This window comes from Piliocolobus tephrosceles, chromosome 14, assembly GCF_002776525.5.
Source record: "Piliocolobus tephrosceles isolate RC106 chromosome 14, ASM277652v3, whole genome shotgun sequence".
NCBI lineage: Eukaryota > Metazoa > Chordata > Mammalia > Primates > Cercopithecidae > Piliocolobus > Piliocolobus tephrosceles.
In genome coordinates this window covers 93,404,130-93,429,662 of record NC_045447.1, presented here as the reverse complement: position 1 = coordinate 93,429,662, position 25,533 = coordinate 93,404,130, and the positions used below count along the sequence as shown (strand labels likewise).

At 37.4% G+C, this 25,533-nt stretch overlaps 1 long non-coding RNA gene across 1 annotated transcript in view; it reads left to right on the top strand.

The window, feature by feature from the left end:
- LOC111543266 overlaps positions 1 to 25,533 on the top strand; it is a 56,497-nt gene that overhangs the window by 29,174 nt on the left and 1,790 nt on the right. The window contains exon 2 of the long non-coding RNA XR_004228443.1: positions 4,090 to 4,207. This is a non-coding gene — a long non-coding RNA (uncharacterized LOC111543266). The remainder of the gene's footprint in view (positions 1 to 4,089; positions 4,208 to 25,533) is intronic.

Genomic DNA, 25,533 nt, shown 5'->3' with positions numbered 1-25,533 from the left:
GAAAGTCCAAGAACAAGGCACCAGCAGATTTGGTGTCTTGTGAGGGACCTCTGCTTCCAAGAGGCAACTTGTTGCTGTGTCCTCACATGGCAGAAGGATGGAAGGACAAAAGGGCAAAAAGGATCAAACAGGATCCCTTAAGCTCTTTTATAAGGGCACTAATTTCATTCATGAGAATGTAACCCTTGTGACTTAATTACCTTCTAAATTCCTCACCTTTTAATACTATTGCACTGGAGATTAAGTTTCAGTGTGAGTTTTGAAGGCACACACACATTTAAACCACAGCAGTACACTTTGATACATTTTGAAAAATATTCAGTTAATATGAATATCTCATTTAACAGACTCATATTTTTAAATTTCATCTCATTATTTGACAAATATAAGGTAATCTACTCTAACTTCTTGTTGATTTTTAATAGGAATGTGACTGCTGCTGTACTGGTTATAAAAATAGACCCAGACTAATGTGTTGTTCATATGAGTCCAGGGGTTTTCTAGGGTGAGAAAGTAAGTGGGTGTTATGTACTGTGAATGTCTGGGATCTTATCCTACTTGCAAGCCTACTACAAATTAGCCCATAATAGTTTCATGGAAGTTGGCAGAAGACATGAAATTCTTGGGTCAGAGACAAATGACTTTATTACTCATGCCATAGCAAGCAACATAAACTTCATGTTTATGTCAGCTCCCCCACGTCTCCCAAGTCCCACAGAAGCAATATGGATTGTCCCTGGTGCGTGTTGCTCATGGAGAGAGATTATGCCAAAGCTAAGGATCCTGGAGCTTAGAGAACCCACAACTTTTTAAATGAGCTGCAAGCATAACTGCCCTTTGCCCCATAGGGAGATACCATCTTTATTATATGATACAGTAAACAAATCTGTCCTTTGCTTCCAAGGGAGACCCTATCTATCTTTCAAGGTTGTTCACTATACAAACATTCTTGAAAAGACAGCCCAGAACAAAGGGATTCAATGCTTTTTTTAAATAGCCTTGGTTCAAGAATTGCAGGGATTGAGCACTTTTGCTCTTAGGGTGTGCAAAAAAAATAGCAATAACAACAACAATACAAAAAACCTGAGAGACCCATGGAGAATTGTATCCCAAATTTTCTGGGGGTGAGAAAGGGAGTAGGTGTTCTGCTGCATGAAGTTATTCAGTAATTCAGACTGATAGTGAGTCTACCATGTTCAAGACATGGCTTCTAAAGTCACTCTGGCTATCTGTGTTGAGGTGGGAGTGGAGTTCATCATTCCTGACAACTGGAAGGGCAAGAGTTTGGCAGTACATACATGTGAGGGTTTATGAGCCAGGTTTGGAAGTGGTGCATACCACTTGCTAACACTCTATTCCCTAGAACATGGCCACATGGCCACACCTCATTGCACAGGAGCAGGGGAAATGTAGCTTAGCTCTGTGCACAGGAAGAAGGGGAGAACAGGTTTTGAAGGCCACTCTACAGTCTCTACAACATTACCAATTTTGGTGACTTAGCTATTAGTTTCTCTGTTTTCATCTTAGGTAAAAAAGTGTAAACATACATAGAAAATACCTTGGAGTGGGGCTTTATATCTCACAAGTGTCACAGAATTTGGGGACTAGAAGGTCCCTTAGAATCATTAGTTACAGCTATCTTTCCCTCCTTACACTTCCAGTCATTTTAGAGGGGAGGAAGAAACTGAAACTCAGAGAAGTTAAATGGCATAGCTTCATGGCTTACTAAACACACATGGTTAGTCAGCTGAGTTGAGATTTTCAGATCTCTATTCCACTACATTTTGACCTAGATCAAACTTGCAAGGTCACAGGACCATTTTGTATTTTAAATTATCATTCCCCAACTACCTGTTTTTTATTTTTGGATTTTTTTTTTTTTTTTTCCAAAATAGGGTCTAATTTTGTCACCTAGGCTGGAGTGCAGTGGCACAAACATGGTTCACTGCAGTCTTGACCTCCCGGGCTCAAGCAATTCTCTTGCCTCAGCCCCCCAAGTAGCTGGGACTACAGGCGTGTACCACCATACCCGGCTCATTTTTTTTTTTTTATTTTTATTTTTATTTTTGTAGAGACAGGGTTTCACCATGTTGCCCAGGTAGTCTCAAACTCCTGGGCTCAAGTGATCCATGCACCAGCGCTTCCCACAGTGCTGAGATTACAAGCGTAAGCCACTGCTCTCGGCCTATATTTGAAATTTTGATTGTTGAGATTTCTTAAATCTTCGAAAATCTATGTATATTGTTTGTTCATTTAGGATTTATTGAACCCTACTATGGCAGACATTATTCTAGTTGCGGGGAATACAGCTGGGGATGGGCAAGGCAAAGGTCCCTGTTCTTATGGAGCTAGCACTGAGGTGAGATTCCAGAATATTTAGAATAGGATTAACTTTCCAACATGAGAGACATAATGGCTAGTTTATGATATAAATAGTTACACATGGATTCCAAAAACTATACTTATTGTCAGCTTAAGTCAGATAGCATAGACTTTAACAGCTCTTAAGTTTCTTTACTGTTAGTGTATAGCAAGATTCCCTTTGTGTTTAATATAACTAACCTTTCAAAATAAGTCCTATACATTACTTCTATAACAAATGAGTTATTATTATTATTTTGTTGTTGACTTTAGGTTAACGGGTTTTATTATGTTAAAGACAGCTTTATTTCAAGTCTCAAAACAGATTGGAAAATTTTTAACAGAAAGCTCATTCACATGTTTTGATTTATCAAAGCATTTTATGTTTACTTAAAAAAATTCTTTCTGTTCCCTAGAGAAGCCCGTAATGTACTCAGTACAAATTGAACATCAGAAATATAATGTAGTCAAATGACAGAATAAAATTCAAGAGAAACTGCTGAAGCTTTGCTCTTTGAAAGAAAAATCTGTGTTTCTGTGTTACGTTGTGTGTATATATTATGGAAATATCTGAAAGATACACAGCACCCATGCACAAAAATATTGTTTATGAAGAAGTATATATAATGCAGTTTATTGAAAAAGATTTCAATTTAAAGTAATAGTGCATGAAATAAGCATAGTGTGGCATGTTGCAAAGTGGTCTGAATCGCAAGTCCCAAGAATCAGGATCTAATCTTGATGGTGCTTAAAAAATTACACAATATAAATATTTGCATAGCATTTTACGGCATGAAAAGCTTTTTTTTTTTTTTTTTCATTTAACAATAGCTAGCATTTACTGAGCACTTACCATGTACCAGACATGGTGATGTTATTAATTCCTACAACGCTTCTATGAGTTAAGTGTCTACTCCCTCTTCAACACTCCACTCCCCAACCCCACCCTCCCTGACCGCCCCCCTGAGGAAATCAGGACTGCCCCTCATCCCAAACGGAGATACTGAACAGTGCCACTGTCTGCCACCCGTACGTGGTTCCCTCCTTCCAGGACTCAGTTCTGGTATAGAGTGCTGACTGGTTGGTGGATAGTGAAGGCCATCTAGGTACACAGCCATATTATTAATTATTATTATTATTTACATTAAAACTTTTTGTTTTTTGAGATGGAGTCTCACTCTGTCACCCAGGCTGGAGTGCAGTGGTGCAAGCTCGGCTCACCGCGACCTCCACCTCCCGGGTTCAAGCAATTCTCCTTCCTCAGCCTCCCGAGTAGCTATGATTACAGGCACGTGTCGCCAAGCCCAGCTAATTTTTTGTATTTTTAGTAGAGACAGGGTTTCACCACATTAGCCAGGATGGTCCCGATCTCCTGACCTTGTGATCTGCCTGCCTCGGCCTCCCAAAGTGCTGGGATTACAAGTGTAAGCCACCACACCTGGCCTAAAACATTTTTTTTAATGAAGGAGTCTTGCTATGTTGCCCAGTCTGATCTGGAACTCCTGGGCTCAAGCAATCCTCCCACCTCAGCCTCCCCAGTAGCTGGGACTACACAGACGCACCATCATGTCTTGCTCTTTTTTAAAATTTCAGTGTCTCATCAGGGGTCAACAGGAGAATTAAACAGGCCCAGAGTTCCCCCAAAGTTCTCAGGCATTCATGCTTAGGTTACATATTTTACAGACCTCCCCAAATCCCCTTTTTATTATCTCTTTTGACTTCACCCAGGTGCAAGCCCAGAGGCAGTCTATACCCCGACTCAACTGGCTGGTCCTCAGGGCTGCCTGCTTCCGTGCCCAACTTAGAACTATACATCTGCTGCCTCCTGGTAACATGTCATTATAAGGTAGGGAGTGGGTTTCAGTTCTTGGTCACATTAGTATTATTATTAATAGAGACACAGAATCTCACTCTGTTGCCGGTGCTAGAGTGCTTTGGCAAGATCACGGCTCACTGTAGCCTCAACCTCCTGGCCCAAGTGTTCCTCCTGCCTCAGTCCTCCAAGTAGGTGGGACTACAGGTGCGCTGCCACGCCTGGATAATTTCTTTCTTTCTTTTTTTTTTTTTTGAGACGAGGTTTCACCCTGTTTCCCAGGCTGGTCTTGAACTCCTGGGCTCAAGTGATCTGCCTGCCTCAGCCTCCCAAAGTGCTGGGATTTGAGCCACTGCCTTGGTCACATTATTGACAGCAGTGCAACCTTTCCTGGGAGGTAACCCCAATTCTATTTTGTTTATATTTTTTGTTTGTTCACAAGTGCGTGCAAACTGTTTTTATTTTCTTGGTCTAAATTGTGCAAAGATTGAAGTATTTACCTCCCATTATATCTTCACTTCCCTTTTTTCTCCCATCTATAATGTTTACTGGATGCTAGCCTGATAATCTTCACTTCTGTCAACTTACTTCTCGATTACCATTGAACCTCTTTTTCTGTCATGTTTTCCCCTTTAGTAAGTGTGCCATTATGGAAAACAGTATGGCGATTCCTCAAGGATCTAGATCTAGATGTACCATATGACCCAGCCATCCCACTACTGGGTATATACCCAAAGGATTATAATCATGCTGCTATAAAGACACATGCACACGTATGTTTATTGCGGCACTATTCACAATAGCAAAGTCTTGGAATCAACCCAAATGTCCATCTGTGACAGACTGGATTAAGAAAATGTGGCACATATACACCATGGAATATTATGCAGCCATAAAAAAGGATGAGTTTGCGTCCTTTGTAGGGACATGGATGCAGCTGGAAACCATCATTCTTAGCAAACTATCACAAGAACAGAAAACCAAACACCGCATGTTCTCACTCATAGGTGGGAACTGAACAATGACATCACTTGGACTCAGGAAGGGGAACATCACACATCGGGGCCTATCATGGGGAGGGGGGAGGGGGGAGGGATTGCATTGGGAGTTATACCTGATATAAATGATGAATTGATGGGTGCTGACGAGTTGATGGGTGCAGCACACCAACATGGCACAAGTATACATATGTAACAAACCTGCATGTTATGCACATGTACCCTAGAACTTAAAGTATAATAATAATAAAAAAGTTACACCTGAATTAAGCTAAAAAAAATAAATAAAATAAAATATGCCATACTTATAGAAAACTGCAAAACAAAACAAAAACAGTGCGATCATACTACATTGATTCTAAGATGCATGTTTTTTACATTTTAATGTCTCTGAAATCAGCCTGCATTTCACAGTGGTTGACATCTTACAATAAATTCTAGCACTTATAAAAGTTGTTAGTAGAACATAAAATAATTGTGCGTTTCAAGCAGCCCAGGGCTTCTTAGATTTGATGGAATAAAGCTAATGCAATCATAAAGTCTGCAGTTTAGAGATGCCAGTTGACTTGCCCAAGCTCATGCATTGGGACAAGGTAAAACTGAACAAGACTCATCCTCAAGCAGGCTGACTTCAGAGCCCTTGCTCTGCGCTCTGCACTATAGTGGGGGAAAGCCACATTCGGAGAGGCAAGGGCACTTTGCTGCCATGTGACAGCATCAGAATTTGAATCCAGAGCCCTTTCTCACTACTATATTTGTTTCTGTGACCTCAAGGATACAGGAATTTGGCCTAGAAAATCTCTAAGGTTTCTAATTTGAAATAAAGCCAGTTGTATTTTTTAAATTCATCAATATTTTAAAAATACATTTTCTAATGCAGAAAATGTACACAGTACAATTTAAATTAAAAATTTTAACTTAAAAAATAAATTAAATGTAAATAAAAAATTTAAAAAGTAGCAAAGGAAAATAAGGAAAAGTAATTTTTCCAACTCGTGCCCCAGCCACTCACTCCTACTCCCTAGAGGTAAACACTACTACAACTCTTTTGTGCACATTCTAGAGACATTCTATGAATATAAAGCAAATATGTACATATGGCATTTTAAAGTTATCAACCATACGTTCACACCGGTATCTCTAAGCTCAATCAGTCCCGTAACATGTCTCATTCTAGTTTTCTCCCACTCCAAATTTGTGCTCCCATCTTCAAAATTTTCCTCTATGTATTTTCTTACTTGATCAATTCCCATGTGCATAAACAATCTCTTGGGTCATTGTCCCTCTCTTTTTGGGATGTTCCTGGCATCTTGCTTGGCTCTGGCACCCCATGCTAACCTGCTGTCCCCTCTGCCCCTTCCCATGTGAGCGCCCTTCCCATCCACACCGGGCTCAGACACAGAGTTGGCAGATAAAGGATAGACATCCAATTAAATTTGAATTTCAAATAAGTATGTCTCAAATAATGCATGGGATATACTTGTACTAAAAATTATTCACTGTTTATTTGAAATTCAAATTTTAACAGGACTTCCTGTATTTTTATTTGCTAAATCTGGCAACCTTGCATGCTGGGCCACCCATCACCACCATACCTTAGTGCAGAACTCTCTTCATCTCACTGGAGTTTTAACATGTGAAACTGAGTAGTCCTCCTTCCCACTGTGTCTTGCTCCGTCCTGCCTAATAGCTTTTGGGCTGAAGTGTTAGGGAAGGGAGTGAAAGGACAGGCAAAGGGAGAAGGAGAATGTGGGAAGGGTAAGAAGGAAAGAGAGAAGGAGACAAGAAGAAAAGTGAGAGGAAGAGGAAGAATGCATTACATTTTAAAAATCTAGATTTATGAAAATGCAGTTTTTTACTTATCTAAACTATATAAAGTGTAATGATTTTAAAAACCCCACAGAGCCATCACGACACTGTTCTGAAGCCAGGGCTTTCCCTGGCCCTATAAAAGTAGCAATTAACCTCAAATTTGGACTACAGCTCTAGATCTGACTCAAACCCTCTTCATGGAGGTCCTCAATTTAGATGAGTTACTGTTTTAACCTTAAGATATTTGTTTCCTTATACTTGGTGTCTTAATTGTTTGTTGTTATTTATTCCCTAACAACACTGGCTAGGAACATTCCGAGATTTGGGCAATTAGTTTTTCTGTAGATCCCCTTGATAAATTCTTGGTGGACAGCCTCCTCTGTCTGAATAGCTAGTATCAATATCCACAAAGGCCCTTTATGCAATTTGTCAGCTCTGTAAGTGTCAATTTCGTAGAGTAGGTGTCTTTAGTGGCCTCCACTTATGTTTGAAAAAATTTTAACGAATGCCTTTACTTCTGAATTCCTTCCTAAAAATATGTGGCAAAACAATCTTGAAAATAATATTTTGTTCTTTAAGAGTTGGGCTATTGTTTCCTCTCTTTCAGGAACTGGTCTACAAAACTTATATCCAGGGAAGCACAGTGAAACCTTAAAGTGTAGAAAAAAACCCAGAGGAATCAGTGTGTCAAACTGCAAACTAGACTTATTTGAAGTCACCATAACAATGACAAAATTAATATATTAATAGCAACCCTAAGGCTGATAAGTTATTTTAGTAAAATGTCTAAAATTTTGAAGGATTGCTTTTCCATGTTGGAAAAATGATTATATATACCTTAGGGAGAAAAGGGTCTATTAATTGCCTCCATTTGAACATTATCAATATTAAGACATACATTAAATTAGAAAAAGTTTTAAATTAATTAACTTCAGCCTGGTAAATTCTCAAACTTTTATGTCCTTTGAAGGCAAAGATTATGGTTGTATTCCTTGAAATTATACAGAGCTCTCTCTATAGTAGTGAATCTAAAAATAATTGTTGAATCAATGAATGAAACATTATTAAATCAGATCAATCAACCTAACAATAACGTTCACAAACATGTCATGTTTTGTTCTGCACTACGGATTTCGGAACATTGTTTCCATTTAAAATTGGTTAAAATAATTCGTACTTCTAGATATTTATTTTTCAAATAAAGTAGCAATTGTGCAAAATAGCATAATTCCAGAAATAGTCATTGCAGCATAGCTTGCAATAGTGTAAGACTGAAAGCAATCTAAAGTCCATCAATAGAGAACCAGTTATTTCTGTATAATAGAATACTATGCAACCATTACAAAAAATTGGCATCCCAATATATCTGATTGGTTTATATGGCTAAGGTAATTTTATTCCTCTTGGCCTGTGATTGATCTAAGAGTGGGCATGTGACTCAGCTCTTGCCAGTGAAGTGTAATGGGAGGGCTAGCAGAGAGGGCTTTCTTTCCTGAACAATCATGCGAACTTGCTTGAGGAGGGGGCCTCTTAATCACCTCTCTCCATCCATGTAGATAATGCCTAAAGGTACAATAGGCTTTTACAATTGCAAGCAAGAAGATAAAAGCCAACTTTCAAGAATGGTAGCATGAGAAAACAAGATCCAGGTCCCTGATTCATCCCTGAACTGCCCTGCTGACTCAATGCCAGCAACCACCGACTTCGGAGATTCTGTTGTAAGAGAAGAATAAAATGCCTACTTGTTTGAATCTCTGTAAGTCAGGCTTTCTGTTATCTGCACCTTGATTAAAGAACTCTCTTCCACAGTCTCAATCTCTACTGAGAAAAGATCATTGCTAGTATTATATCCTTCATTGCAAAATAGGAACTGCAGAATTTAAGGAAATAGGTAAGGAATCTCTTTTAAAAGACAACTAAGTAAATGAAAGTATCAAGCAGTATCTACATGTTACTTTTGTATTTACAAGTGATTAAATAATATATTCATATTTTCTTGTATCTGCATAAAGAAACACCTTAAAGGACACACACCACACACACACACACACACACACACACACACACACACACACACACAACTAAATAACTAAGGAGCAGGGCAGAGGGAAACAGGATGAATTGGGAATGAAATTCCCTAATTGTGTGGGAATTAGGAATAAAAAGTAAACAGGAAATAGAGAAGTAAACTCATTACAAAAAAACTGAAATTTGTGCTTACAGAAAACACTTCTTTGATAAAACTACATTTTAATGCTATTTACTGACTCAGTGATTTTGGTCAAATCACCTAAATTCTCAGGGTCTAATTTTCTTACCTATGGGATGAGAAGTCATCAGTTTTCTAATTAGACCTTTTTCATTTCGAAAGCTATACAACTCTATGATGTATCACTCAATTATGTCATCCTATATGTTAAATAGTTACATTTAATAACTTGAATTGAATAATTCAAGTTAAATAATTCCAATTTGAAGTTCTTATCTGGATAACCTTATAGTGAGTTGTTGGTGGAGTATTTGGAGACAGCCTGGGAATGGATCACATTAAACATTTCTGACTGTTTCCATTACGAAATGTTAAAACTTAATACTTCAACCTTGATACTTCAACCCTTATCTGCCATTTCTTATTTCTTTACTCTGCTTGACTTTTTATTTTCTCCATAGCACTTGTATCTTCTAACATCCCCAATAATTAACCTATTAATTATGCATTATGTAAGTGATCTCTCTCACCACACTACAAACTTCATGAGGGTGGGGAATCTTTGCTTTGCACATATCAAGTACTTGGCACAGAGTAAACGCTCAACAAATATTTGCTGAATGAGTGAATGAATGAAGTCATGGTAGCACACCAGATCCGTCTGAATGTCTAAACAAGCTTTTACCACCGTGTGGGAAGAGCAATCTGAAAGATAGCAAATCATCAGTTTTCACATTTGGATGGTTGAATGGTTTGTTAGGAAAACACACAGAATCATAGTTTGCTTTTTCCTGGCTCATCTTTTATAACAGAAACTTATGAAGTAAAAGTAGGCATCTTATGGACTCAATACAAGAAAGCAAATCTAGATATTTATTAAAAATAGAGTAGCCTGTTATTAAATTAGTGTTAACCCAAGCATACTTGGGTGCCTAGACTCTATAGACCTTAGAATAGGCCACCTTAAGGCTTTACTTCTAGGTCTCAGAACTGAAGAGCTCTCACCCTTAAACAGAGAAACTCAGTCCTTCTGTTTTTTGGGGTCTCAGTTCAGGTTTCCAAGAAAGGTGTCCTAGTTTGAAATGTATACCCCAGCTTTGCTGCTCCCCTGCCTGCCTCGGCTGCAGCTCTTTCTCAGCTTGTCCTTCTTGATGACTGAGTACTGGACTGCTCCAATGCCTGCTGGCTCTTGATGTCCCCTCTGGCTGCCCAGGCAGTTGTGCTGACCTTCTCTACCTTCAACATGATTGACGTGACTGCTTTCCCCACCGTGATCCGGGTAGTACCTTCTCCCTCTTACATCCCCTATTCAGTGGCAATGAGACGGGGAGAAGGCCACTCAGCAGAGTTGCTGGAATCTTTGGTTATTTTTCTTTCAGATTTGCAATTTAGTTTTCATCTTCCCAGAGCAGAGAAACACTTTCTCTAGGTTAGTGTAGCTTCTAGTAGCGTCTGTATCACGAACCACTGCTCTTGCTCCCTTCAAGCAGTTACCAAGGCTGCCCTCACTTATGAATTTTTCTCTTCTCTAACACACAGGCTTCTTGGTTGCCACCTATAATGTTGCTTCCATAGTCCCCCTATATATGTCAGGCATATATGTCTGTATATCTGAAGTATAACAGTGGACAGGATTAAAATTATTTTCCATGCAACTTCTACGTTCTGTGAACATTCAGGGAATATAGTTGATGTGGGCCAGGAAGGAGAGGGGCAACTCCCAATTCAACACGTTACTGCGAGGGAGACATATTGACCTGGGTTTGGAGCTTGGTTCTACCTTTTGTTCATTCTGTGACCTTTGGCAATTTACCTGATCTCTCTGGAACTAACTATTTTTCACTTCCAAAATGTGCATAATGATAATACTTACCTCATGGAATTTTTTAATGATTAAGTATGCTAAGGGTATGTGGGGCACTTAAAACAGGACCTAAATAGGCTCTCAAATGTTGGTACATATAATCCTTAACATTGTCATTCTAATTCCCTCTTCCTTCTTCTTTATAATCATCCTCACAATCAGCACCATCACTACCACTACTATCGACATCATCATCTCATCATCACCATTTTTAATCTAGCTGGGACTTCTGTAACACTAGATTTCTACCAAAACTCAATTTTTTCATCATCACAATATAGCAAACACAGCATTTAGTTTCTTTTGGGGGAGAAGTTTATAATTTTTATGTTATTTACTATTAGGTGTCAACTTGACTGGGTTGAGGGATGCCTAGATGGCTGATGAAGTATTGTTTCTGAGTGTGTCTGTGAGGCTGTTGCCAGAGGAGACTGACATGGAGCCCGTGGACCAGGAGAAGAAGACCCACCCTAAACGTTGAGTGCACACCATCCAATTGGCTGCCATCGTGGCGCCAACAAAGCAGGCTGAAGAAGGGGATAAGCAGCTTGCTGTGTCTTCTCTGTCTAGCTCTTTCTTCCCATGGCCTGCGGGAGGCTTGCTTCCTCTCTTGCCCTTAGACATCAGACTCCAAGTTTTTCAGCCTTTGGACTTTGGGACTTGGACCAGTGGCCACCTGGGGGCTCTCAGTTCTTCAGCCACAGACTAAGCATTGCACTGTTGGCTTCCCTGGTTTTGAGGCTTTTGGATGTAGACTGAGCCAGTCTACTAGCTTCTCTGTTTCCCTAGCTTGCAGATGGCCTGTCGTGAGACTTTACCTTATAATAGTTTGAGTCAATTCTCTCTAATAAACTCCCCTTTACATATATATATCCTATTGGTTCTGTCCCTCTAGAGAACCCTGACTAATATACTTCCTAAAACTCAGTTGTTAATTAATTTAAAATTTTAAAACTTAAAAGAGTGTAACACAGAGAATTGCTTATTATAGCTTATCACTCACATACTGAGACCAAGATTTTCTTTCTAAAAGATATCCTAACTAGAAGATAGTCTTAAACTTTAATCATGAAAGATAATATCTAGAATTAAAGAAAATCACACAGAAAACATGAAATTTATTGTATTATAAAACTCCTATCCTGGAAAGAAACACCTCTAGTAATACCCGTCTTCCCTGCCTACCATCCAAGGCCCCATGCTTTACGTCCAAACACTAGGGGGAGAAAAAGTTAATTTTCAGGCACAATTCCTCAAATTAAAATACTAGATATTGTGTATGAATTTTAAAAATCTCTCTATTTTTCCACATGGGAGAGATATGATATGTGGTTATATTGAGAACATTTATAAAATTTCAGACAGAATATTTGGAAGGTGGCCTCACTGAGAAATATTAGAAAAGGTACAATCTGCCAAAATAATTCTCTGAGAAACTGGAAATCAATAAATTGAAATAGAGAAAAGTGGACATAAAATTGGAACCCAAATTTTGAGATTTATCTTCTGGGAAACAGAACTGGGTGAAATGGACAAGTATTTTTCCTTGTTATATTTTGATAGTTTAATATAATCTTGAATTATTGTTTGTAGACTCTGGGCCATTGCTGCTTGTATTTGTGTGTGTATGTGTACACAGACATATTTGTTGTTTTAAAAAAGAGGGCTTCCTGCTATTTTATTGAGGGGTACTGAAAATTACGCTTTTTTCTTTTTTTCTTTTGAAATGATTTTAAATTTATAGAAAAGATGCAGAAACAACACAAAGATCTCTCAATCTTGATAGTACTCCTCAATCAAGTTCCCAAATATTCTTTTAGTGCATTTATTTTACCATTCTCTCTGTCTTTCTCTCTATACACACAAACAACACACAATATGCATAATATGTGCATATTACTATATACTTTTCTGAAGCATTGGAGAGTAAGTTTCAGACATGGTATCTTATTACTTTCAATGTGTATTTCCTAAAAACAAGGACACTCTCCTATGTAATCACAATTAAATCTTCACAATTAGGAAATTGACAATGATAACATATTACCATCCAATCCATAGACCCCATTCAAATTTTGCCAATTATCATAATAACATTCTTTATGAAGTCCAGGATCCAATCCAAGATCACATGTGGCATTTAGTTGTCATGTTTCTTCAGTTTTCTTCAATATGGAACAGTTCCTCAGTCACCCCCACCACGCCCAGCTAATATTTTTTGTATTTTTAATAGAGGTGAGATTTCACCATGTTAGCCAGGATGGTCTCGATCTCCTGACCTCATGATCCACCCGCCTTGGCCTCCCAAAGTGTTGGGATTACAGGCGTGAGCCACCACGCCCGGCACCTCAGTCTTTCCTTGTCTTTATTACCTTGGTATTCTTAGAGAATATAAGACAATTATTTTACAGAATGTTCCAGAATTTAGTTTCATCTCATGTTTTCTTTGTGATTTATACATTGTATGAGGAAGTACCATGTATTGATGTTGTGTTCTTAGCACATGATTTCTGCAGGTGCATGATGTTCGTTGTCTCATTCTTGGTGCTATTTAAGTCTTACCACTTTGTTTAGATGGAGTTTTCTGGGTTTAGAATATTTAATATGTGTTTTGTACATATTAAGTAATGAATAATTAAATAATTTGTGGGGAATAGTTTGAGACTATAAATATCTTCTTCCTCATTGAGCTTTCACCCACTAGTTTTACCATCCTTTGATGACGTTTGCCTACATAAATTATTTCTATAATGGGTGGTAAATGGTGATTTTGTATAATCTATCATTCCCTTTATATGTATGTTATTCTGCTGTAAGGTAGAGCTATCTGTCCGTCTATCTACCCATCCATCTATCCATCCATTCATCCATCCGTATATCATTTATCTTATCTATCTGCCTACCATGTATACCAGTATTGGCTCAGAATCTTCTTTTACTCAATGAGTTACACTCCAATATTATAATACTTGATGATCAAGTTGTCCCAGGCTTTATTAGTAAAAGCCCTTTCAAGCTGGCTTCTTTGTCTTTTTGACTTGTCCTCACAATTCTTTGAACATGCTTTTACTTTCTGGCACAAGATATTCTGGGCTTATTTTGTTGTTTCCTTGCTCTAGTCCTTGATTCAGTCACTTACCAAGGACCTTTGGTTTTTCCTTAGTAGCGAATGCTACTACTTTGAAATCAACACCTGAGTACCCTGGATATTTATTTCTACCAGGGTGTCATTGCATCTAGGCCCTCTTTGCAGATAGAGCTAGAAAAGATGTGCCTGTATACACACACCCACTCATGCACACCTACAGCTCTGTCTATTTCTGTTTATGTATATTTAAAAACCATGTTTCTACACTGACACTTCCAATTCCAATTCAGTACTGCAGGTTTAATTGCAGTATTCATCTTTCTATATTTGTAATTTCTTCTCCAAAGGTGAGAAACCTGCTTGCCATTATTGTTGATTTATTCATTTATTTGTTCAACACCCCTAAGTAGTCAATACTGTGATTTCACAGGCTTCTTCATCAGCCCTAACCCTGCCAACCACTCCTGCCCCACTGAATGTGCCAATGGATTGCTCAGCTCCAACTAAGGAAAAGAAGAAGGAAGTTGGATACTTTATACCCTCTATATTGTCCATTAGCAACACAACCTAGAGGTAGGATGGAGAAAGAAAATGCCAAAATGCTAATGAAAAATGTTCAGATGTATCACATATTAAGCATACATGATCCCAAATATTTTGTCTGATTTATGCTACGTATGGTATTTTCCATGTTGTATAGGCTCTGGTGCTAGTGTTCATTTATAGAAATCTCCATCAGCTGTACAAATGGCAATTTAAATACATTTAACTATGTGCTAATAATCTCATAATCCAATTTATCATGTATGATTGACAGATGAAGTTATTTGGGGCAAAAGCTATGATTTTATTGTTGTAAGTTATTGTGAATGCTGGGCAGTGTAGGGCATGGCACTAGCTACCACCTCCCAGAAATGTGTAAGGACTATTGAAGGTTCCTTGCTCTTTTTTCTTCTTCAATATAAGCAAAGTTATTTATATCATAAAGTTGAAAGTTGGAATTCCACCCTTGCCTATTCTTTTTCCTCAGAAAGATGTCTTTCTTTCTAAGCGTATGATACACTTAAGGATAGGAGGTGTCTCCTTTGGACATCTGTGTGCCAAACATGCATTGTAAATTACCTTTTTTCCCCTTAGTAACCAGGGGTGAAGTTCTCAACAGTATTTGTTGAGGATGGTAAAAGATTTAAGATTTAAGAAGAAAACATATTTTAACAACTTTCCCTTTTCTTTCTCTCTCTCTCTCTTTTTTTTTTTAGAGGGAGTCTTGCTTTATCACCCAGGCTGGAGTGCAGTGGCGCAATCTCGGCTCACTGCAAACTCTGTCTCCTGGTTTCATGCTATTCTTCTGCCTCAGCCTCACGAGTAGCTGGGACTACAGGCACCTGCCACCATGCCTGGCTAATTTGTTTTGTATTTTTAGTAGAGATGGGGTTTCACCGTGTTAGCCAGGATGATCTCAATCTCCTGACCTCGTGATCTGCTCGCCTCGGCCTCCCAAAGTGCTGGGATTACAAGCTTGAGCCACCACACTGGGCTTCCATTTCCTCATTTTAGAGTAATACCATCAGGGAAATGAAGATGAAACATAGAAACTTTGGTGAATAATTAAGATCATACACACAAGCATATCCATGAAGTAAAATATTTTCTGCAGACCTCCTCTCACCTTTCCAAATCATAGTCATAAAATACTGAAAATCTTAAGAATGTTAAAGTGATATGATGACCTTGAAGTAAATGGCCACTTTATGGAAGATATTACATAATTCTGTTGACAAAATTCGTATTTATATGTTCATAGTCTTTGATGACTGAATAATTACATTGAAGTAGTTTCATCTTACAGTGCAGTATTGTCTTTTAAACTATTATTAACAACCTATTTCAAGGAAATATATGAATGAGTCCACGTCCTCACATTCATTGAATACTGTTTTTCTTTTTTGTAGTTAAATCTTTTCAAACTAACTGAGTCCTCAGAACAGGAATGACAGTTATCGTGAGTTTGTTATTCTAATGCTTGACTTTTCTTTTCTTTTTTTTTTAAGTTCAGAAAATCCATTGACTTTCTGAATTGAAAAGCTTAGCTCTGGAAAATGTATCATTGAACTTAAATAAATTTGTGTAAATAATTATAAACATAATGGTAAAGTTTGGCCATTGTCTATTTTAATACCTACAAACCATTATTTTTTGGTTCAATACTCAGGCAGGTAGGAGAATGCATATTGTAGAACTTTGCTAACAGAGAATCTTTCTGGAATAGATTAATAAGTATCCAAGAAGCACTTAGACAACTTTAAACAAAAGTGGCTCCAGATTACAGATGGATTACTTGGTGGCATCTATACTCCAATGGGTCAGTCTAGAAATGTTCCATTAGTCAATTAAAAAGGAGACTTTGGATTCAGCAAGGCATTATTATAGATTGATGGAAGTTGACTAGATAGGAATATCATCAATAGCTTTTACTTAAAAAGATCATATTTTATTTTGCTTTATTTTTTTTTAAAAAATTATTTATTTATTTATTTTGAGACCGGGTCTCACTGTGTCACCCAGGCTGGAGTGCACTGGGGTGATCACAGCTCACTGAAGCCTTGGCTTCCCAGGCTAAAGCAATCCTCCTACCTCAGCCTCCAGAGTAGCTGGGACCACAGACATGTGCCATCATGCCCAATCAATTTTTGTATTTTTGATAGAGACAGGGTTTCATCATGTTGCCCAAGCTGGTCTCAAACTCCTGAGCTCAAGTGATCCACACACCTCAGCCTCCCAAAGTGCTGGGATTACAAGCATGAGGCACCATGCCTGGCCTTTATTTTGCTTTCTTTACTTACAACAATAATCTAATATGTTACTGTATGTACTATAGTGTACAGCACTTTCATACATATTACTTCATATAAATTTGCATGAGCATATTTACAATAGGAAAAGTAGACTAGAACCTTCAAAAAGTTACCTTCAAATAGAAGGATTCACAAAGTAATCTGATAATTTCTGCTTGCAAAGTCTAGTGGAAAAAATGTTTCTTAGGATAAGGACATCAAGACTATAAGAATATCCACAATAATCTTCCAATTTAATATATTCTGCTATTTTTCAATCTTTTCTTTTTTTAGTGGGCTTTTTTTATTGTTCTTGACTTCTTGGTAGTAGGGAGGGCGCTAGTTTCATTTCAGATAAAATGTAAAATGTATATAATTTTACAGGATAAAATGGATAATTTTTCTTTGGAATTACAGAAGAATAAACTTAAGTGTTAAAAAATAAATGTTGAAGAAACTTTTCCTTCATAATGATCTCTTATCGTTGGGAGTCTTATTACTTCTAGTTTTACTGATGAGAGTAAAAATTAGGCAAAAATATGACTGAGGTGCTGCACTTACAATGCCCAGAGAGCAGGCCAAGGTATGGAGCGACTGAATATTTTATGGTGTTAGGTTCAGGATTGATCATCTTGGACAGTGGCTGAGCAGTCCTGGTGCAGAATAATTGGGTAGAGAGACCTGCAGGCAACATTTCAAGGAAAAGATTCCAGAAGTTTAAATTGAAGAGTTGGTTCTATTTTTATTTCACTTACAAATGCCTGATTTCCTATCCCCTGTGCTATAAACAAGAGGCTGTAAAGTTTTCCAATTAAAATGGAAAACACTCAATCTAGGTCTATGGGGCACCAGAACCTTCCTTCTCATGGAGCCCTGCTGCCGCTCACTCACATACTCAGAATGTTTTGTCCATAATCTGCTACACACTGGGATTTCTGGAACACTGGAGATGTTTGACTGAATGTTTTAGTTTTCAGACAGATGTTTTCAATTTATGTCCAAACTTGGAAGGTTAGCAGGGATCATTTTTTGTATATCATCTTAGGTATCTTTCAGTTTGTCTAGTGATAATATTCTTTTTACCTGTCCTTAATTTTACTAGCAAAACCAGTAGTTCCCAGAATTTTAAATCTCAGAACCTCTTTATATTCCTAAATTTGTTTGAGAACTCAAAAGAACTTTGGTTTATGGGGCTTTATCTATCAATTTTTACCATACTGAAAATTAAAACTTGGAAATTTTTAAGGTATTTGTTAAATTATTGTAAAATAGCAATAATAAACCCATGACATGTTAACGTAAATAACACTTTTTTTTTTTTCAGATGGAGTCTCTCTCTTGTTGCCCAGGCTGGAATGCAATGGTGCGATCTCGGCTCACTGCAACCTCCACCTCCTGGGTTCAAGAGATTCTCTGGCCTCAGCCTCCTGAGTAGCTGGGATTACAGGTGCACACCACCACACCCAGCTAATTTTGTATTTTTAATAGAGACAGGGTTTCTCCATGTTGGTCAGGCTGGTCTCGAACTCCTGATTTCAGGTGATCCGCCCGCCTCGGCCTTCCAAAGTGCTGGGATTACAGGAGTAAGCCACCATGACCGGCCAAATAACACATTTTTATCAACATTAACTATATTGTCTAAAACAAAAACATTGAGTGAGGAAATGACACTGTTATACATATTTTTGCAAATCTCATTAATGTTTGGTTTAATAAAGGACACTTTCTTCATTCAATCTAATGTGACATCTCACATGCCATGTAGCTTCTGGAAATCACCATACCTTCATAAGATAATGAGAGTAAAAGAGGCAAGATAATATCATGATCTTAGTATTAGAGTTTTGACCTCACGGCTCCTCTGAAAGAGTTTTGGAACCCCTACTGGTATCTGGATAATACTTTGAGAACTGCTGAGATAAACCAAGCTGAATAAAATTATGATCTGGTTAAGTACCCTGGTTCAGAACTGTGTAAAGGTAAGAGTTTTGACTGGCTCCTTAATAGTAACCACCTAATATGGTTTTGATCTGTGTCCCCATCAAATCTTATGGTGATTTGTACTTCCATTGTTGGAGGTGGGGCCTGGTGGAGGGTGATTGGATCATGGGGGTGGATTTCTCAGGAATGGTTTAGCACCATCCCCCTTGGTGCTGTCATCACAATAGTGAGTGAGTTCTCATGAGACCTGGTCCCTTACACACGCGTGGCACCTCCCTTGCCCCTCTCTCGCTTCTGGCTCCTGCTGTGTAAGATGACTGCTCCCTCTTTGCCTTCTGCCTTGATTGGAAGCTTCCTGGTACCCCTACTCCAAAAGCAGAAGCTGCTATGCATCCTGCATAACCTGAAGAACGTGAGCCAATTAAACCTCTTTTCTTATAAATTACACAGTCTCAGGTACTTCTTTATAGCAATGAGAGAATGGCCTAATATACCACCTCAGTGAGGCTACCTTGAAAGTTCTCTCTGAAATAAGCATTCCCCATTCTCTATGTTCTGAAACTTAATGCTGTGTTTTTTCCCTTTGTGGAACATATTTCAAGTTATAATTTTAAAATTCACACCTTTGTTTTTCTTATTATGTTAACTCGATTCTCTCCCTCCCCAGACAGACTATAAACTTGGGTGTTTCTGCCTCATCAATTGACTATATGTAGCATTCTGCCTAGCAAAAGCTATACACAATGTCAAAAATATACAAAAAATAATCAACTTATAGTTGAATTACTGAACGTTTTAACCCTGAATTCAGAAAGCATAAAGATGTCAGTTATCCATATTCAGTAGTTATTTGCTGACTTAATTAATGAATAAATTAGTGATATTATTGCTTTTCTGACTTATCTTTGTGTTCTTTTTTTTTTTTAGAGTCTTGCTGTGTCACCCAGGTTGGAGTTCAGTGGCACAATCTCGGCTCACTGCAACCTCTGCCTCCCGGGTTCAAGCAATTCTCCTGCCTCAGCCTCCCGAGTAGCTGGGATTACAGGTGCCCACCACCACACCTGGCTAAATTTTTTATTTTTAGTAGATACGGGGTTTTGCCATGTTGGCCAGGCTGGTCTACAACACTTGACCTCAGGTGATCTGCCCGCCTCGGCCTCCCAAAGTGCTGGGATCACAGGCATGAGCCACCAAGTCTGGCCTGTTCCTTAGTTCTTACATTGAGATGACAATGAACATAGGAGACTTGTAGTAAATACATTTTCATTAATTCATTCACTTCAAACAAACATGGTTTCAGAGTGCCTCTTATATACTGGTCAAGTTTGTAGGATAAAAAGATTAGTAAGACATAATAGTCATCCTCTGTGATATCTCTGTATATAATAAGGCACGCTAAAAAAGAAAAGACCTAAATAGAAAAAGTAGGTCCCGGCAGGAGAAAAGTAGGTCCTGTCTCTAAAGTGAGTGAAAGCTTGATATATTCAAGGAACTATAAGTAAGTCAGTACATACGAACCATATAGATTGCAAGAGGACCTGGCTCTGTAGTGCAATGGGTACTGCACTGGACTTGTAGATTACAAGAGGGAGCTAGGAAGCAGAGTAAGATATGAAGCTAGAGAGATCTGTAGATCCCAGGACCCACAGGTCTTGGGTTCTGTATTAAAAGGTTTGGAATTTATCCTGAAGGCAAACCGTTGTTCCATGGATTCGTTGTACCTATCTACAAGAGAAAGCTGTGGGCTCAGAGACATGTCCACCAAGCTCTGAGCCAGTGCCTCTATTCTACCACTTGCTATGAAGATCCAGGGCCCAGGAGAACTCATAAAACTCAAAACTCTTAGCTAAATTTCCTCATGGATGTCTAAGCTTTATTATTGTATAAGAGACACAGCACTGAGTATCAGTATCCTGGTTGAAAGAGGTTATTGGCCCCTTTACAAAACATCTGCAGCAAGCCACTTGATGCCACTAATTCAGAAGCAGGTATTTTGCCAACTTTGTTTTGCCAACATACATTTTGGCAATGATTTTGCCAACATATATTTCTTAGTAACATAGAGGCAAAATGTCTAAACCAAAGCTTTGCTAATTAAATCCAGAGGCACGTATAAAGAATAATGGAAAGCACGTTAGCTTTGTCCAGGAATGCAAGATTGGTTTAACATTCAAAAAGTCAATGGATGTAATTCATTTCATTTATAAAATAAAGAAGAAAAAACATGATTATATCCATAGGTTACTAATAACATTTGATAAAAGATAACACTTATTCATAACACAATTCTTAGTAAACTAGAAATAGAAAGAAATTTTCTCCATCTAATAATGGATATCTTCAAAAATATACAAAAAATCCTTAAGGTTGAATTGTTGAAAGTTTTTATCCTGAATTTGGAAAGCCATAAGGATATCAGTTACCATCACTTTTACTCAACATTTTACTGGAGATTCTAGTCAGCAAGAAAAATAAAAGATATAAATATTGAAAGGAGAGGGGAAAACTGTATTATTTGCAGATGATGAGATTGTGTACATTGAAAATCTGGAAACTCTATGTATAAACACAGAGCAATATCAAAGAAATTATTATACTTTTATGTATTAGCAACAAATTATCATGTACAAAAACTGAAAAATACACAGGTATAGTAGTATAAAAAATAAAATACCCAAGGATAAATTTAACAAAGTATGTGTAAAATTTCTGCACAGAAAACTAAAAAAAGATTAATGAGATAAAATACCTAAATAAATGAAGAGTCATACCATTTTTAAGAATTAGGAGACTAGGAGACTATTGTTTAAGATGTCACTTCTCTCTAAATTTATCTACAGGTTCAATAAAATGACAATAAAAATTTCAGATTTGCCAAGAATAGCAAAGATAATCTTGAAGAAGAGAAAGAATGTTGGAGATTTTATGTAAGCATTTATTGAGACTATATTAATTAAAACAGTATTGATGCCAAGATGGACAAATAGATGAAGAGAAAAAAGAGCCCAGTGACAGATTCACATAAACAACTTATTTACAACAAATGCGCCACTGTAGTGCAAGGTAAAATGAGGTGCATTTTAAACATAGTGCTAGATTAATTTTATATCCCAACTTAAAAAAATCTTGGCCCCTAATTTATGCCATATACAAAAAATCAATTCCAGAAACATCATAGAACTAAATGAGAAAGTTAAAACCATGCAGCTTCTTAAAAGAGTTTTTTTTTAACCTTCAGTTAGGCAGTTGTTTTTTGTTTTCTTTTTTCTTTTTCAAATCCAGAAGTGCTGCTAATAGCCATAAAAGGAAAGATTGATAAATTGGAATGAATTAAAATTCAGAACTTTATTTTATTAGATGATCTCATTCAGATAATAAAAAGACTAGTGAGAGAATGGAAGAAATTTGCCATATATCTCCAACAAAGAATTCCTATGATTTTGTGGATCTATACATGTATCTTATCTGTTAATCTATGTCCTCTGTATATCAATAAGAAATAAATAGCCAACAAGAAAGTGGCCAATAATTTTAGCAACCATTTTATGAAAAAGAATATTCGAGTGACCAATAAGCATATGAAAAAGTGTTCAACAGCATTAGGCATCTGGGAAACGCAAATAGAATCACATAGAGTTACTACTATACATCCGCAAGAATGATTACAACAAACTCAAACCCCGAATCCCCAGAATATAGCAAGTGCTTGATGGTCATAGAGTAACTGAGAATTCTCATCCGCGTTGGGAAACACTTTGGCAATACCTTCTAAAAACTAACAATATACTTATCCTGTAATGCGATAATTTCCCTCCTAAATATACAGTCATGCATCACTTAAACAATAGGAAAATGTTCTGAGAAATGCATTGTTAGGCAATTTCATCATTGGTACAGCCTACTACAAACCTAAGCGACACGGTCTACCCTATTACTCTTAAGCTACAAACCTGAATAGCATGTTACTGTACTGAATACCGCAGGCAGTTGTAACACAAAGGTAAGTATTTGTGTATCTAAACATAGAAAAGCTATAGTAAAAATACTGTATTATAATCTTACGTGACTGCTGTCATATATGTAGTCTGTCACAGACTGAAATGTCATTATGTGGCTCATGATTGCATTTCCAACAGAAATGTTAAGTACGTGCACTGCAATGTGTACAAGAATGTTTATAACACCATTATTCACCTTAGTCCCAAACTGATGAAAATCCAAAAGTCCATTACAAAGTGAATGGATTAATTGTGAAATTATAATACAGTGGAATACTACATAGCAATGAGAATAGCAACAACAACATGGATGAATCTTACAGGTAAAAGATTGAGTGAAGAAGACACAGCTGAGTCTACAGTATATGAAGTCTACACTATGAAATACATTTATAATAAATAAAAAGACAGGTAAACTGATCTTTGGTAATCAATTTTAGAGCTCCTTGGATGTGGGGTAGGAATAGGGTAGGTAATGATTAGAAGTGGGTATGAGAGAGGCCTCTGGTTGGCTGGTAATTATTTAAATCTGGGCTGTGTAGTGGTTGTGTTTCTTTTGTAAAATTCATGAAAATAGATATTTTAAATTTGTACACTTTATGGTATGCATAATAAAATAAATTTAAAAATAAAAGAGTGAAACAATACAAATCTTTTGTTTTATACACAGAATGCAGGCACATATTTAAGACTTCCTCCTATACTACTGATTTGTTACATTACTCTGTCTCAGAAATACTTTTATTAAAGATCTATGTTTAATGTAATGGATTCTTGATTCTCTTATGACAGGGCAGCCAGTACAGAAGAAGAGTACATTGCAGTGCTTGGCTCTGTCTGTGAATGGGAACAGACCACTCTCCTCAGTTTGAAAGTTTTATCAATGAGTTCGCGGACTCTCTTGAGTCTCTAATTCTGCTGTTGCTTTGTGTTCAGCCGAACAATTATTTCGCATAATAGCTGATAAAAAGTATGTTAGTAAACATGGCAGAAGTGGGGCAATAGTGCAAGTAAGACTAGCTAGTGCGATTTTAAAATTCAAGGGTGATGGTGGCTTTCCCTTGAGGTGCTCTCAAGGGAAAAACTTGCAGGAGGGGAAGCAGGGGCTAAAGATCAGGTCACAACTGGGATAGGCAGATGGCAGGCAGACATCCCTGCAGACAAGGACTACAATGGGGTGGCTGATATCCAGAAGAAATAATGTCCCATGACTTGTGATGATTTCAAGGGAGTTCAAGTGAATGGAGAATCCAATCAAATATTTATTGAGTGTCTGCTCTTGAACAGGGACTATTTCAGGCACTGTAAATGATTGAACATATGCCGTATATTCAATACATAGGAACCACACCTTCACACTCTATAGTGCTGATTTATTTAGCATTCCCATTTCCAACAAGGCATCTCCTGTGCTAATGAGAGTATGATTATATCTTTAAAAAGGCATACTTTTTATTTTGAACATAATCTATTATATAATCTATTACTGACTTGTATAGAAGGTCTAGTGAGGGAGAAAGGGAATCTTGATTTGTCCACATTCATGTCTAGCTCCTCTAACAGCAACGATCTACATTTGTAAGAAATTTAGACAATTAATAGTGACCATGAGTTACAGTAAAATGCACCAGCTTATATGTGACTTGTACCAATGTCAACTAAATGTAAGATTTGCCTGTATAGCATAGCATGAGTTAATCAATAATTATGTGTTAAATGGCCAGCTTTAGAATCTCGTCTATTTGAGGTTTTTGCATTTTAAGTGGTGTATTTAATTTGTACATATCCTGAAATTATAAGTGTCATTCTGACATGATGCATTTAGCAAAGTATATATTCTTATGCATGGAAAGTATATTTTAGAATGATGGAATGACTCCTTTAAGCACATACATGCACACACAACACTGACTGATACCGTAATTATATTGTGGCAATCCTGTGCACATTGCATACTGTGAAATAGTTTCATTATGCCTGAAGATCCAAAGATTTTACGAGTAAAATATAGGCTACGGCTGGTTTCTTTTTCATTACAATATAGAATAAGTGCATGTGCAAGCAATGTATAGAAGTGACTCCCAACGAAGAGTCAGAAGCTAGCCATATAAAGCGGTGACCATAGGCTGGACTTGTAGTCAGAGCTGAATATGGAGTTAGATTCGGTTATGTATTAGCTGTGTGGTCTTAGCAATTTACCTAACCTTACTCAGTGAAGCTCAGAAAGAAGCCTCAGTTTCCTTCAATGTAAGATGAGGAATATAATAGTACTCATCTCTTAGGGTTATCGTGAAATTTACTTTAGATGAAGTATACAAAATTCCAGCCTCACCATAAGCATTACAAAAAGGACTATTGATTTTTAGGAGAAGCTTCTATGCTAACCAGATTTATTCTACCACTCTCTGCTGATTATAAGGGTCTCTCCTTATTCAAGATCCAGTTATGATGAAATCCTTCTGAAAAACTGCAGGGCATTTTTACATTTCCTAGAGAGGATGGAAGCTCCTGCTACAACATCCCCACTCCTAGCCTGTATTATCTTGGGTGTCTCTGTGAGGTTTAAATGAATAGATGACATTTTGTGCCATGATACAATTTAATCACCAAGCAAA